Genomic DNA, 11,535 nt, shown 5'->3' with positions numbered 1-11,535 from the left:
AAGTCTAGTGATATTATGTAAATTCTAGTGATATTCTGTAAAGTCTAGTGATATTCTGCAAAGTCTAGTGATATTCTGTAAAGTCTAGTGATATTCTGTAAAGTCTAGTAATATTCTGTAAAGTCTAGTGATATTCTGTAAAGTCTAGTGATATTCTGTAAAGTCTAGTAATATTCTGTAAAGTCTAGTAATATTCTGTAAGGTCTATTAATATTCTGTAAAGTCTAGTGATATTCTGTAATGTCTAGTGATATTCTGTAAGGTCTAGTGATATTCTGTAAAGTCTAGTGATATTCTGTAAAGTCTAGTAATATTCTGTAAAGTCTAGTGATATTCTGTAAAGTCTAGTGATATTCTCTCAAGTCTAGTAATATTCTGTAAAGTCCAGTGATATTCTGTAAAGTCGAGTGATATTCTGTAAAGTCCAGTGATATTCTGTAAAGTCCAGTGATATTCTGTCAAGTCTAGTGGTCTTGGGGCAGGGGACAGTAGTCCTTAAGTAGAAATGGATTTCGGTGTTGTAGAGAGACCATGGCCTATAGAACAATATGATATGAAGAAAAGCATTAGTCTTTGTGAAAACAGTTACAGATTCTTTGTTTCCTCTGCCCATAGTCCCAATATAACCCATAGATCAATGCAGACTGCCAATCATGCAGAAACACATTTTGAAGTTTTTTTACTTAATTATTAAATTTTCTACTTGTATGTGGCAAAGAAATGTACAGCCATATCCATGCTATGTTCACTCAGCCCTCATTTATCCAAGCAGCCTACAAAATAAATCCCAATGTCCAGACAAACTAGGATTGATGGTTCCCGGGTAAATAATCTGGGAACAGGTTATGGTGTCATACTACAAACACGTTGGGCCTTTCATGGCCAGGTTAATCAAGACAAGCTTCCTTTTACTGGGAGTCACACGGTGTGTGTGTGTGTGTGTGTGTGTGTGTGTGTGTGTGTGTGTGTGTGTGTGTGTGTGTGTGTGTGTGTGTGTGTGTGTGTGTGTGTGTGTGTGTGTGTGTGTGTGTGTGTGTGTGTGTGTGTGTGTGTGTGTGTGTGTGTGTGTGTGTGTGTGTGTGTGTGTGTCCACTCTACCTCACTTCTTGCCAACTCATTGCTCATTCATAATTTATCATCTTACTCTCTTGCTGATTGTGTGGGCTGTGCATGGGCTGTATATATTTATAAAACTCCTGTATCCATATCACTCAGCCAGGCCCTGCATAAATAAACAGAAACAGTCCACAATCAATCATCCTGTGTTCTGTGCGAGTGTGCCCAACGCAAACATGGCTTCTGTTTTCTATCTATGGGAGAGAGAAAGGGAGAGGGAGCGAGAGAGAGAGAGAGAGAGAGAGAGAGAGAGAGAGAGAGAGAGAGAGAGAGAGAGAGAGAGAGACAGAGAGAGACAGAGAGAGACAGAGAGAGAGACAGAGAGACAGAGAGACAGAGAGAGAGACAGAGAGAGAGAGACAGAGAGAGAGACAGAGAGACAGAGAGAAACAGAGAGAGAGACAGAGAGAGAGACAGAGACACACACACACACACACACACTCAAAACTCTCTCCTTTGACTAAGTAGTGCACTATATAGGGAATGACAGAGATATGTAAAGAATAATTACCAGTCACCGATATATTTATTAAAATATATATTAACCTGTATCTGTATTAATAAGGTTCCTCATCAAATTATTTCAGTCTAGTCAGACTCATCAGGACACATAGGAAATAATGTCTGTTCCTTGATGGCACATTACTTTTTGGAAAATACAGGGAATTGGGTTTTGGAAAATACAGGGAATTGGGTGTCATTTGGGATGCAGTGTGGACGTGTTGCTCCCCCCTCTGGTTAGATCATGTTGTCACATGTTTTATGCAGTTTTATGCACATGTTTTTTCCATTTCATCCCTCTCCCCCTCTCTCTCTCTCTCTCTCTCTCTCTCTCTCTCTCTCTCTCTCTCTCTCTCTCTCTCTCTCTCTCTCTCTCTCTCTCTCTCTCTCTCTCTCTCTCTCTCTCTCTACAAGGCATAGCTAAGTAGTACACACAATCATTTGATTTTCCATTTAAGGAATAGTGTTACTCAAAATCAATTCAACCTGAAATAATACATTTAGAGTTTGGGTTGGCTTCCCTACCACATCTGAGGTCATGGAAGCAGCGTTAATGAATTACTCTGATATCCAGTACTTTATCGAGCTAAAAACGCACACTGCGTTGCTAATTACTTTGGAATAATAAAGCTTGATTTTAACAGGTAATCTGTTAGGATCGGTCTATGCTTTTCAATTTCCGCCTAAAAAAATGCCATACCCAAGTCTAACTGCCTGTAGCTCAGGACCTGATTCAAGGATACAATTGAAGTTTGTGGAAATGTGAAATTAATGTAGGAGAATAAAACACATTATATCTGGTCAAATTGTTTTTTTTAATAAAAAAACAAACATGCGTTTCCTATTTGTTTTGTTGCACCATCTTTGAAATGCAAAAGAAAGGCCATACAATGACCTGTGATGCTCAGTGTAATTCAGATGTTGTCCACAAGAGGACAGCAGTGGGTGTGCAACGTTTCAGACTGATACATTGAAGAATGACAGCCTTGCATAAGATTTCGTATCAAGTCTCCCAGGTGAACCTCACGAGTTTGCCCAAATGTACCCAAGTGGCCGAATTAGTCAATTGATACATTTCCAAGTACATAACGAAAGAGAATATACAAATGGTAATAATAAAAAAATATGTTTACACACTCCAAAGAATGTGATGAATCATTAGCCTGCCTACATAAAAGGTACCAATCTTCACACCTCTAGATGTCCTGGCAGAGTGTAACAGTAATGAGTGAAGAGGTGTGGAGTCAGGCGCAGAGAGCAAAGATGTGGGAAAAACAACACGCTTTAATGTCCCGGAAACATAACATGTACAAAGTGAAAACACAAATGAACAGAAATATAAACGGACAGCGTGAAACCCAAAATGCAAACAAAATACACTCAACCAACAAAACAGACGAACAAGCCCGCACGAAACAGAAGCGGGCTAAACAGACTATATATACCCTATCCTAACAACCAAACTAGAAACAGGTGCTACCAATTAGACAAAACTAAACGAACACAGAACAACGGATCGGCGATAGCTAGTAGACCGGCGACGACGACCGCCGAGCGCCACCCGAACAAGAAGGGGAGTCACCTTCGGTAATATTCGTGACAGTACCCCCCTCCTGACGCGCAGCTCCTGCAGCGCGCCGACGTCGGCCTCGGGGACGACCCGGAGGCCGAGGCGCTGGGCGATCCGGACGGAGGCGATGGAATTCACTCAACATGGATGGGTCTAGAATATCCCTCGCCGGAACCCAGCACCTCTCCTCCGGACCGTACCCCTCCCAGTCGACGAGGTACTGCAAGCCTCTCACCCGGCGTCTCGAGTCCAGAATAGCTCGTATCTTGTACGCCGGGGACCCCTCGATGTCCAGAGGGGGTGGAGGAACCTCCGGTACCTCATTTTCCTGCATGGGACCAGCTACCACCGGCCTGAGAAGAGACACATGAAATGAGGGGTTAATACGATAATATGAAGGAAGTAATAATCGATAACAAACCTCATTTATTCTCCTCAGGACTTTAAATGGCCCTATACACTGCGGACCCAGCTTCCGGCAGGGCAAGCGGAGAGGCAGGTTTCAGGTCGAGAGCCAGACCCTGTCCCCAGGTGCAAACACGGGGGCCTCACTGCGGTGACGGTCAGCGCTCTTCTTCTGCCTTATACTCGCTTGGCATAATGACTCCTGGACTGCCCTCCAGGTCTCCTTAGAGCGCTGTACCCACTCCTCCACCGCAGGAGCCTCAGTCTGGCTCTGATGCCACGGTGCCAGGACCGGCTGGTACCCCAACACGCACTCAAATGGTGACATGTTGGTAGAAGAGTGGCTTAGTGAATTCTGGGCTATTTCTGCCCAGGGAATATATCTCGCCCACTCGCCTGGCCGGTCCTGGCAATACGACCGCAGAAACCTACCCACCTCCTGGTTAACTCTCTCCACCTGACCATTACTCTCCATGTGATACCCTGAGGTAAGGCTAACCGAGACCCCCAGACGTTCCATAAATGCTCTCCAAACACGGGAGATAAATTGGGGGCCCCGATCAGAAACTATATCCTCGGGCACCCCGTAGTGCCGGAAGACATGGGTGAAAAGAGCTTCCGCAGTCTGTAGGGCCGTAGGGAGACCGGGCAATGGGATAAGACGGCAGGACTTAGAGAACCGATCCACAACGACCAGGATAGTAGTGTTACCCTGAGAGGGGGGGAGGTCAGTAAGAAAATCCACCGAAAGATGGGTCCACGGCCGTTGTGGAACGGGAAGAGGTTGTAATTTACCTCTTGGCAGGTGTCTAGGAGCCTTACTCTGGGCGCACACCAAACAGGAGGAAACATAGAATCGCACATCCCTCCTCAAAGTGGGCCACCAGTACTTCCTCTCAAGACCTCTCACTGTCCTATAAACACCTGGGTGACCCGACGAGGGTAGACAATGAGCCCATCGAATCAATTGATCACGAACAGCCAGCGGCACGTACCTACGACCCTCCGGACACTGTGGAGGCGTAGGTTCCCCCCTTAGTGCCCGCTCGATGTCCGCGTCCACATCCCATACTACCGGTGCCACCAGCTTAGCTGCCGGAATGATGGGAGTAGGATCGATGGACCTGTCCTCAGTGTCATAGAGTCTTGACAGCGCGTCAGCCTTAGTGTTGAGGGAACCTGGTCTATATGAGACAGTGAAACGAAATCTGGTGAAAAACATGGCCCACCTTGCCTGACGAGGATTCAGTCTCCTAGCTGATCGGATATACTCCAGGTTACGATGGTCAGTCCAGATAAGGAAAGGGTGCTTAGCCCCCTCAAGCCAGTGTCTCCACACCTTCAGGGCCTTAACCATAGCCAACAACTCCCTATCCCCCACATCATAATTCCGCTCCGCTGGCCCGAGTTTCTTAGAAAAAAGGCACAGGGCGGAGCTTGATAGCACACCCGAACGCTGTGAGAGCACCACTCCAACCCCAGCCTCGGATGCGTCCACCTCTACTATAAACGCCAAAGAAGGGTCCGGATGTGCCAACACCGGCGCCTTAGTTAACATCGCCTTCAACTTATGAAAAGCTCCGTTCGCCTCTGCTGACCACTGTAAACGCACCGGTCCCCCCTTCAGCAGTGAGGTAATAGGGGCAGCTACCTGACCAAAACCCCGGATAAACCTCCGGTAGTAATTGGCAAATCCCAAGAACCGCTGCACCTCCTTTACCGTGGTCGGAGTCGGCCAATTACGCACGGCCTTAACGCGGTCACCCTCCATTACCAAACCAGAGCTGGAAATACGATAACCCAGGAAGGAAACTGATTGTTTGAAAAACTCACATTTCTCCGCCTTCACATACAGGTCATGCTCCAGCAGTCGTCTAAGAACTTTACGCACAAGAGATACATGCGCAGAGCGTGTAGCGGAGTAGATCAAAATATCATCAATATAAACCACTACACCCTGTCCGTGCAGGTCTCTGAGTATTTCATCCACGAAGGATTGAAATATAGCTGGAGCATTCTTTAAACCGTATGGCATGACGCGATACTCATAATGGCCCGACGTAGTGCTAAATGCAGTTTTCCACTCATCTCCCTTCCGAATACGCACCAAATTATAAGCACTCCTGAGATCCAGTTTAGTGAAGAACTGCGCTCCGTGAAACGATTCCACTACCGTAGCAATGAGAGGTAGTGGGTAACTAAAACCCACTGTGATGGAATTTAGACCTCTATAATCAATACACGGACGCAAACCACCATCTTTTTTCTTCACAAAAAAGAAACTCGAAGAGACAGGTGACATGGAGGGCTGAATGTACCCCTGTCCCAGAGCCTCGGTGATATAATTTTCCATAGCCACCTTCTCCTCCTGAGACAAAGGATACACATGACTCCTGGGAAGTGCAGCGTTAACCTGGAGATTTATCACGCAATCCCCCTGCCTATGGGGTGGTAATTGGGTCGCTTTCTTTTTACTGAAAACGATAGCCAAATCATCATACTCAGCTGGAATGCGCACGGTGGAAACCTGGTCCGGACTCTCCACCGTTGTAGCACCGATGAAAACCCCTACACACCTGCCTGAACACTCATCAGACCACCCCTGTAGAGTTCCCTGTTTCCACCAAATCGTAGGATTATGAATAGCCAGCCAGGGAATCCCCAGAACAACTGGAAACGCAGGTGAATCGATAAGGAACAAACTAATTCGCTCCTTGTGATTCCCCTGCGTAATCATCTCCAACGAAATTGTGGCTTTCTTCACCAGCCCTGACCCTAATGGTCGACTATCTAAAGAGTGCACGCGAGTCCGCGATCTATAAAGTTTCCAGCTGCGCCTGAATCTACCAGTGCCTTATGCTGGAGAGAAGGAGAATAATTTAGGAAACAAATTAATAGGAACATGTGACCAACAGGAAACTCTGGGAGAGTGTGGTGCTTACTCACCTGGGGTGACCAATGAGTATTCTGCATGCCCTCATGATTCCCAGATGAATTCCTCCAGCACCGACCAGACGTGTCGGTGCTCCTCCTCCGATCTCCCTTGATGCGGTACCTCCTAACTCCATCGGAATAGGGGCAGGAGGATCAGGAGGTAGAACTGACAAGACGCTTTCAGAACGTCCACGAGCAGCTAGCAGATGGTCCAACCGGATCGACAGGTCTATCAGTCCATCCAGGCCAAGTGTAGTATCCCGACAGGCCAGCTCCCTACGGACGTCCTCTCTCAGACTACACCTGTAATGGTCTATCAGGGCCCTGTCGTTCCACCCTGCTCCCGCAGCCAAGGTCCGGAACTCCAGCGCGAAGTCCTGCGCGCTCCTCGTCCCCTGTCTCAGATGGAACAATCTCTCACCTGCCGCACGACCCTCTGGAGGGTGATCGAACACGGCCCTGAAACGGCGGATGAACTCTGGGTAGTTGTCTCTCGCCGAGTCGGGCCCGTTCCAGACCGCATTAGCCCACTCCAGGGCTCTACCAGACAGGCAGGTGATGAGGACTCCTACTCTCTCCTCCTCTGAGGGGGCCGGTCGAACAGTGGACAGGTAGACGTCTAATTGCAGCAGGAATCCCTGGCACCCTGTCGCTGTTCCATCGTAATTCCTTGGAGGCGTCATGTGCAGAGCGCTGGAACCGGATCCAGATGGGGCAGATGGTAGAGTTGCTGGTGGGAGGGTCGGTGGAGTAGTAGGGAAACCATTCCTCTCCCAACGATCCATCCTCTCCATCAGCTGATCCATCGCTGATCCTAGGCGATGGAGGATGGATGTGTGATGTTGGACTCTCTCCTCTATAGTGGGAAGAGGAGTGGTCGCTGCTCCTGCTGACTCCATATCGAGGTGCGGGCTTCTGTAACAGTAATGAGTGAAGAGGTGTGGAGTCAGGCGCAGAGAGCAAAGATGTGGGAAAAACAACACGCTTTAATGTCCCGGAAACATAACATGTACAAAGTGAAAACACAAATGAACAGAAATATAACCGGACAGCGTGAAACCCAAAATGCAAACAAAATACACTCAACCAACAAAACAGACGAACAAGCCCGCACGAAACAGAAGCGGGCTAAACAGACTATATATACCCTATCCTAACAACCAAACTAGAAACAGGTGCTACCAATTAGACAAAACTAAACGAACACAGAACAACGGATCGGCGATAGCTAGTAGACCGGCGACGACGACCGCCGAGCGCCACCCGAACAAGAAGGGGAGTCACCTTAGGTAATATTCGTGACACAGAGGTAGGTGTGGAGCCAGAGACATCAGAGGGGTCCGACTGTAGAACTCAGTTCCCTACATTTGAATATGAGTAGGGGATGGTGGACACGAATGTAGTTTGTTTGAAGTTGGCTTCCCAGGTCAACTCTACCCCTTTCGAGGATAAAAAAAAATAAGTTAGAACTGAAGTTTACTATTACTTATTACTTATATAACGTTTATTTCATTAGGGGTGAGTACTGCATCAACACAATCAACACAATCAAATACAAACACATATCGTTGCATATATACATATTATATAGAGTATGGGAAACACAATGACTATAATGAAGTATATGGATCAATCGGCATTAAGATGCATAGATTATACTAATTGTAACGACGTTCTTCGTTTGTTGAAATAGAGTCGGACCGAAATGCAGAGTGGTGGTTACTCATGTCTTTAATGAAACTATGACGATACATGAAATAACTAAATAAAAACAAAAACAACAACTGGAAAGTGAAACCTAATTACAGCCTGGTGAACACTACACAGAGACAGGAAAAATCATTTACATTTACATTTAAGTCATTTAGCAGACGCTCTTATCCAGAGCGACTTACAAATTGGTGCATTCACCTTATGACATCCAGTGGAACAGTCACTTTACAATAGTGCATCTAAATCTTAAAGGGGGGGGGAATACTTATCCTATCCTAGGTATTCCTTAAAGAGGTGGGGTTTCAGGTGTCTCCGGAAGGTGGTGATTGACTCCGCTGTCCTGGCGTCGTGAGGGAGTTTGTTCCACCATTGGGGGGCCAGAGCAGCGAACAGTTTTGACTGGGCTGAGCGGGAGCTGTACTTCCTCAGTGGTAGGGAGGCGAGCAGGCCAGAGGTGGATGAACGCAGTGCCCTTGTTTGGGTGTAGGGCCTGATCAGAGCCTGGAGGTACTGAGGTGCCGTTCCCCTCACAGCTCCGTAGGCAAGCACCATGGTCTTGTAGCGGATGCGAGCTTCAACTGGAAGCCAGTGGAGAGAACGGAGGAGCGGGGTGACGTGAGAGAACTTGGGAAGGTTGAACACCAGACGGGCTGCGGCGTTCTGGATGAGTTGAAGGGGTTTAATGGCACAGGCAGGGAGCCCAGCCAACAGCGAGTTGCAGTAATCCAGACGGGAGATGACAAGTGCCTGGATTAGGACCTGCGCCGCTTCCTGTGTGAGGCAGGGTCGTACTCTGCGGATCTTGTAGAGCATGAACCTACAGGAACGGGCCACCGCCTTGATGTTGGTTGAGAACAACAGGGTGTTGTCCAGGATCACACCAAGGTTCTTAGCGCTCTGGGAGGAGGACACAATGGAGTTGTCAACCGTGATGGCGAGATCATGGAACGGGCAGTCCATCCCCGGGAGGAAGAGCAGCTCCGTCTTGCCGAGGTTCAGCTTGAGGTGGTGATCCGTCATCCACACTGATATGTCTGCCAGACATGCAGAGATGCGATTCGCCACCTGGTCATCAGAAGGGGGAAAGGAGAAGATTAGTTGTGTGTCGTCTGCATAGCAATGATAGGAGAGACCATGTGAGGTTATGACAGAGCCAAGTGACTTGGTGTATAGCGAGAATAGGAGAGGGCCTAGAACAGAGCCCTGGGGGACACCAGTGGTGAGAGCGCGTGGTGAGGAGACAGATTCTCGCCACGCCACCTGGTAGGAGCGACCTGTCAGGTAGGACGCAATCCAAGCGTGGGCCGCGCCGGAGATGCCCAACTCGGAGAGGGTGGAGAGGAGGATCTGATGGTTCACAGTATCGAAGGCAGCCGATAGATCTAGAAGGATGAGAGCAGAGGAGAGAGAGTTAGCTTTAGCAGTGCGGAGCGCCTCCGTGATACAGAGGAGAGCAGTCTCAGTTGAATGACTAGTCTTGAAACCTGACTGATTTGGATCAAGAAGGTCATTCAGAGAGAGATAGCGGGAGAGCTGGCCAAGGACGGCACGTTCAAGAGTTTTGGAGAGAAAAGAAAGAAGGGATACTGGTCTATAATTGTTGACATCGGAGGGATCGAGTGTAGGTTTTTTCAGAAGGGGTGCAACTCTCGCTCTCTTGAAGACAGAAGGGACGTAGCCAGCGGTCAGTGATGAGTTGATGAGCGAGGTGAGGTAAGGGAGAAGGTCTCCGGAAATGGTCTGGAGAAGAGGGGAGGGGATAGGGTCAAGCGGGCAGGTTGTTGGGCGGCCGGCCGTCACAAGACGCGAGATTTCATCTGGAGAGAGAGGGGAGAAAGAGGTCAGAGCACAGGGTAGGGCAGTGTGAGCAGAACCAGCGGTGTCGTTTGACTTAGCAAACGAGGATCGGATGTCGTCGACCTTCTTTTCAAAATGGTTGACGAAGTCGTCTGCAGAGAGGGAGGAGGGGGGGGAGGGGGAGGAGGATTCAGGAGGGAGGAGAAGGTGGCAAAGAGCTTCCTAGGGTTAGAGGCAGATGCTTGGAATTTAGCGTGGTAGAAAGTGGCTTTAGCAGCAGAGACAGAGGAGGAAAATGTAGAGAGGAGGGAGTGAAAGGATGCCAGGTCCGCAGGGAGGCGAGTTTTTCCTCCATTTCCGCTCGGCTGCCCGGAGCCCTGTTCTGTGAGCCCGCAATGAGTCATCGAGCCACGGAGCGGGAGGGGAGGACCGAGCCGGCCTGGAGGATAGGGGACATAGAGAGTCAAAGGATGCAGAGAGGGAGATACACAGTGAAACCCCGGCTACCTAAATACGGTTCCCAATCAGAGACAACGAGAATCACCTGACTCTGATTGAGAACCGCCTCAGGCAGCCAAGCCTATACAACACCCCTACTCAGCCGCAATCCCAATAACTACAAAACCCCAATACGAAATACAACAAAATAAACCCATGTCACACCCTGGCCTGACCAAATAATTAACGAAAACACAAAATACTAAGACAAAGGCGTGACAGAACCCCCCCTAAGGTGCGGAATCCCGGACGCACCTCAAAACCATAGGGAGGGTCCGGGTGGGCGTCTGTCCATGGTGGCGGTTCCAGCTCGGGACGTGGACCCCACTCCATTAATGTCCTAGTTCCTCCCCTTCGCGTCCTGGGATAATCCACCCTCGCCGCCGACCATGGCCTAATAGTCCTCACCCAGAACCCCACTGAACTGAGGCGCAGCTCAGGACTGAGGGGCAGCTCGGGACTGAGGGGCATCTCGGGACTGAGGGGCAGCTCGGGACTGAGGGGCAGCTCGGGACTGAGGGGAAGCTCGGGACTGAGGGGCAGCTCGGGACTGAGGCGCAGCTCGGGACTGAGGGGAAGCTCGGGACTGAGGGGCAGCTCGGGACTGAGGGGCAGCTCGGGACTGAGGGGCAGCTCGGGACTCAGGCGCAGCTCGGGACTGAGGGGCAGCTCGGGACTGAGGGGAAGCTCGGGACTGAGGGACAGCTCGGGACTGAGGCATCTGGTGACTGAGGGGCAGCTCGTGACTGAGGGGCAGCTCGGGACTGAGGGGAAGCTCGGGACTGAGGCGCAGCTCGGGACTGAGGCGCAGCTCGGGACTGAGGGGAAGCTCGGGACTGAGGGGCAGCTCGGGACTGAGGGGCAGCTCGGGACTGAGGGGCAGCTCAGGACTGAGGGGCAGCTCGGGACTGAGGGGCAGCTCGGGACTGGGGGGCAGCCCGGAACTGAGGGGCAGCCCAGTACTGAGATGAAGCTCAGGCAGGTAGTAGGCTCCGGTAGAT

Source organism: Oncorhynchus gorbuscha, linkage group LG12 (assembly GCF_021184085.1).
Source record: "Oncorhynchus gorbuscha isolate QuinsamMale2020 ecotype Even-year linkage group LG12, OgorEven_v1.0, whole genome shotgun sequence".
Lineage (NCBI taxonomy): Eukaryota > Metazoa > Chordata > Actinopteri > Salmoniformes > Salmonidae > Oncorhynchus > Oncorhynchus gorbuscha.
This window is presented reverse-complemented; position numbering follows the sequence as displayed.